Consider the following 5,414-nt stretch of genomic DNA (forward strand, 5'->3'; position numbering starts at 1 on the left):
AACAGATCCTAATGGCTATTGGACACACCTGACCTGAGACTGTACAGTGCTGACAATGAATCACTTCCAGTTAAGATTTTACTTATTGTGGCAGAGCACTAAGGGATTAAAGATGTAGCACGACTACGCCACCCTGGGCCTCGCCCAGGGACCTCTATGATTTGAATTTCGTTTAGGCAACACAGGTAAGCTCACGATGAATTGGCAGGAGACGCAGATATACAAAAGATCATGTTTATTACAATAAAAGGGAATTATTACAAAAATAGAAAAAAAGAGAAAGCTGCTAAATCACTGAGGGCAACAATCACATAGATAACACTTCACAAATACAATAATGGGCAACCTGGGTCATCAAGGACATCCAAAAGTTCCGGTACAGGAACTGAGGCTCGACAGCAGGGCATAAGGGCGCAATCGGCCTCCACAGCAAAACACCCTTCACTTATACCTGTGACACACGCATACACACACTCACACAACACAACCACTTCAACCAGTACTCGCGAAAGAAGCACCAACACCAGAAATCCACCACTGCTTTAGGCACTCAGCTCCTGTAACAAATAAAAATAGATTATACACTTAAGACACAGTCACTCACAATTACAAGTGGGTTACAAATAAGTTATCCCACCCACATATTTAACCCACAAATAAACATACAAAGATGTAAATCCAAAACAAATAATGCAAAACAATAAATAATCTTATTACTGGGATTACAAAACAACTTAGCCAAAAGGTACAAACATTACTAGACTCTTACAAACACTTCATATAACAACACAACAAGGAACACTTACACAATAAATTTAGACAGACACAACACAACGCAGCAAACAATTAGCTGAGCGCAATGAACTAACTCACGCCAAACACACACCATCACACATTTCTCAAATACTTAAAGAACAACCAGGTAAGGTTTGTGTACCCAAATACACACACACACACACACACACACTTCAATGACAAAAAAAACAAAACGAATTAACAAAACAAGACAAAATCCGCGACGTCACGGATCTGTCTATAATAATATTACACCTTAGACAGATCAAACAAACCCTCTGCGATTATCAATTAAAGAATAAAAAAATCTGAATCTCCCCTTAATAAATTTAAAACCACCTACCGTATGAATAAGATCTAAATTCCCATCAGTCAAACAGACAACAATGTGCCGGGAAGCTGAGAGCTCGCAGTCTATCGGGGAAACAATGGGCTCAGTAGAGGGACATAACGCGTCCGTAATCTCAGGTAAACACCCGCACTCACTGCGCTGGAGCAGTCTCACTCAAACCGCTGACTACAAATAAAACACAAAACACTGCTACCACCTGAGGAATTTCATACACAGGACACATCGCAACCGACTCTCTTACCTGCAGAGGGGCAACCTCAGCCAAACACCAGCCACGGGATTTCCGTCAAAGTGACGTTCTATAGGGAAATACAGCTTACATGAGCTTCGATTCACTGCAAAACAATCACACCAACATCATCCACATACCTGGATGGCGACTAAATGTGACGCAGGGAGCAAAGGGGCGTGACTCGTAACGCCATATGTTTCTCTTTATTACAGGCCATAGGCCCAATAGCAGGACATACAACATATACAAAATATACAAAAAAAAAAAAAAGTTACATAAACATATAAAATACACCCTTTTTCACTAGAGTCTTAAAAGGCACTCATACCAATGCTTCCATAGATGTGACTGATATCGAACCGAACTACACCTGGGACTTGTGAGCCTTACTATAATACTGTTTTGTGACTCATCAAGTCGACACATAAACTTATACATTAGGTTCCTCAAACGGGCCTGTAAACAGCTTAGCCTCAAGTCACAAAAAAGCTTACTCCCAGCAAACACAGAACGTTCCCCTAACGTTCCCCTATGGTTACCGTTTGGTTATTTTTTTTGGGAACCAAATGAGAACGTTCTAGGAACGTTCCCTGTAGGTTCTCTTTTTAATAACCTACAGGGAACGTTCCCAGAACGTTCCCTGCAGGTTATTTTTTGGTTTAATTTTATAACCTAAAAACAACCTTCCCAGAACGTTCCCTGCAGGTAATTTTTAGGTTTTATTTTTTTACCTACAGAGAACGTTCCTGGAACGTTCCCTGTAGGTTATTTTTAGATTGTATTTTTACAACCTACAGGGAACGTTCCCAGAACGTTCCCTGCAGGTTATTTTTTGGTTTATTTTATAACCTAAAAACAACCTTCCCAGAACGTTCCCTGCAGGTTATTTTTAGTTGTCATATCCGTGTAAATTAATAAAAACTTGGCAGATCTTTCTGATCATTCTAATGCTAAAATGTATTCTTTTTCATCATAAACAAACTATTTTTGGCAGAATTTCATGTCTGAAATAAGCGTTTAATAAAGTGTAGACATCAAAGTGGTCAAATCGCATTATAATTATAGTATAATTCCAATTAAGCCAAGGTTAAGCATAGTCAGAAAATCATATCATTAACACTGGGTTTGTTTGTATATTTCTTTTCTGCGCGCCTCTGATATGCACGCGCTTCTCCAGCACGCGCTCAATCCTGCCTTCCACAGAAAGCCGCGCACTCGCGTAATTTAAAAATTAACGGTCATTTCGTTTTACTGACTGACTAACATTCGTTGATTGATCGCTTTAATGAATAATTACTTATAATTAATATATATACGAGAGTAAATATTGTGATTTCAGGGAAATTTGACACGTCTAATTGAAGAGAACATGATGTTAACGGAGAAGTTTTTGTGTACTGACCAAAAGAGAGAAGCACATCGTCGTTAATTCAGTGGTAAGAAACGAATGTAATATTATTCTAAGTAAAGTAAAATAAATGTTATTCGTTTTCAATGTCTGTAAAAATAAAATTCACATTTTTAAAATCCAATATTTTGTTGAAGTCAGTGTTATTTGGTGCTTTAATAAACAAAATCTGGGTTATGGTACTTCTAATTTTATATATTAACGAATAAAACAAATCTAAGATATTAAAGGATAATGTAATGTCATTTTATGGTGGCTAAATGTGCTCTAAATATCTGTAAGGATTAAACAATAGTTTAAAACAAGACATGGTTTGTAGTAGTGATTATTGAGGTCCACGTCCGTCCGTCTTCCATGCTGCTTACTACGGGACGCAGGAGTGCTGACATACGGCAGCGGTATCGGAGTGAAGAGGTTAGGAGAACGTTCTGGGAACCTTCAGAGAACTTTCAGGGAACCTTCTAGGAACGTAAATAGAACGTTCCCTGTAGGTTAGGGGAACGTTCTGGAAACCTACAGGGAACGTTCCGGGAACGTTCTCAGAACGTTGCGGGAACGTTCCCGGAACGTTCCCGATAGGTTCCCAGAACGTTCCCCTAACCTACAGGGAACGTTCTATTTACGTTAAGAAAACTTTCCTGGCTAACCAATAGGGAACGTTCTCGGTAACGTTCTGGGAACGTTCTGGGAACCAAAACCTAACGTTCCCAGAACGTTCTGGGAACCAAAAATTGTTAGCTGGGCTTGCACTGCTGCTCCTGGGTTTCTTCAACAGTATCCTCAGACAATCATTATATGCTACCTGCAGTTTGCGCATGGTCTCCTTTTTGAAGTTGACCCATAATGGGGCTGCATACATAGGGGTACAATAAGCACGAAACAAGTGCACTTTCACATCATCAGAGCAGTAATGAAATTTCCTGACTAACATGTTCGCTTGGATATACAACATTCGTCTTTGCCTATACATGTCAGCATCATCTTCCATCTTGTCAGTAATAATATGCCCAAGATATTTTATACAGTTAGATACACAGATACAATGTCCAGACAGGTAAAACATAGGGAAGTGCAACTTCTGATCTTCCTTAGTCCTACAAACCAACACAAAACTCTTCTTTGCATTGTACTGTACATCAAACTCAACCCCATACCTGGAGCATATATCCAACAACTGCTGGAACCCAACAGTGCTGGGGGACATAATAGCTAAATCATCCGCGTACATCAGGTGGTTTAACAGAGTGTTCCCTATTACACAACCCGTCTTACATTTCCCCAACTGCTTTGAAAGGTTATCCATGTATAAGTTAAACAGGGCTGGAGACAGAAGCCCCCCCTGCCGTACTCCATTACTTACACTGAAGGGTGCCGATAAGCTATTTCCCCATTTAACCTGCATACTTTGTTTGGCATACCAGTAAACCAGTATACGTATGATGCATCCCGGCACACCCCTAAGCATGAGTTTAGTAAAAAGCTTATAATGATTTACTCTGTCAAATGCCTTGGACGCATCAATAAACCCAATAAACATTGTAGAGCCCTGCCTTCTGTAGGATTCAACAGCTTCTTTCAAGGCATAGATACATAGATCAGTACTGTGCTGAGACTTAAAGCCAAATTGATTTTCTGTGGTGCAAATGAGCCCACTCAATCTATCTAGTAACATCTTTTCTAACACCTTTGAAAGAATGCTAGCTAGAGTGATGGGTCTATAGTTGTCAAGACTCCCTATTTTCCCTGCCTTGTCCTTAATGACGGGCACTAATGTGACGGTCAACATGGTGTCTGGCAGTATACCATGAGTCATCAGCCCTGTGAAGCAAATAGATAAAAGGGCTGCCACTCTAGGGCTGGCAAACTTGAGATGCTCCGCAGTAATGTTATCTTTACCACTAGCTTTGTTATCAGCTAGTTGCTCTATAGCATTATAGACCTCATTGGGAGTAAAGTGAATTACATCCTCATTTAACTCACCCACACAATAGGGCTCACTTTTAATACAATTAAACAGAGTTGCATAGTGCTGTCTCCACAGCTCTACTATATTTTCTGGACCAGATACACCCTCAATATAGCAAGGCAATATTGTCTTGGCCCTATTTGTAGCTTTCACCTCCTTCCAAAACTCAGTGACATTTTTGCCAATCAAGTTTCCAGCCATAGAGTGAGCTCTTAAGGCTTCCTCATGCTTTCCAACAAAGCGCACTGCATATTTATATTTAGCCCTGGTATGCTTTTTGTGTTCTAACTCTGGCCCCTGTCTGGGTCTACCAGCTATAACCCAAGACCTATGAGCCATCTTAGCAGCTTCTTGGTGGTCAACTACATACTTATTCCAACCAGGCTTGGTATTCTTAGCCCTTCTGGGGTGTGTATATAACAGGCAACTGGCATCATGCATCGCACTCACTATACCATTGTACATTTCACATATATCATTACTGTGGCGGTCATCATCACAATTAATATTTGAACACAGAATAGCACCCATGGGTAGCTGAACTTCCCTTAGGAGAGCATCCGTCCTCCCACAATAGTACAAGACATCCTTTCTATGTAGTTTATCCCAATCCACTTTGGCCATGTTGGCACCATCTTCTATCAAACTACTGCAGACAGGC

At 40.3% G+C, this 5,414-nt stretch overlaps 1 long non-coding RNA gene across 2 annotated transcripts; it reads right to left on the bottom strand.

Moving 5' to 3' along the window:
* Positions 1–220: 220 nt before the first annotated feature.
* LOC127161622 (uncharacterized) lies at positions 221–1,573 on the bottom strand. Of its 2 annotated transcripts, none has more exons than XR_007827104.1 (4): positions 1,517–1,573; positions 1,389–1,446; positions 1,139–1,312; positions 221–557 (listed from the first exon to the last, which is right to left on the bottom strand). It is a non-coding gene; the product is annotated as an uncharacterized LOC127161622 (long non-coding RNA). The 2 variants fall into 2 exon arrangements; XR_007827105.1 differs by lacking the exon at positions 221–557 and adding an exon at positions 1,014–1,033.
* Between the last annotated feature and the right edge of the window lie 3,841 nt (positions 1,574–5,414).

This window comes from Labeo rohita, unplaced genomic scaffold, assembly GCF_022985175.1.
Source record: "Labeo rohita strain BAU-BD-2019 unplaced genomic scaffold, IGBB_LRoh.1.0 scaffold_692, whole genome shotgun sequence".
In the NCBI taxonomy this organism is placed as follows: domain Eukaryota; kingdom Metazoa; phylum Chordata; class Actinopteri; order Cypriniformes; family Cyprinidae; genus Labeo; species Labeo rohita.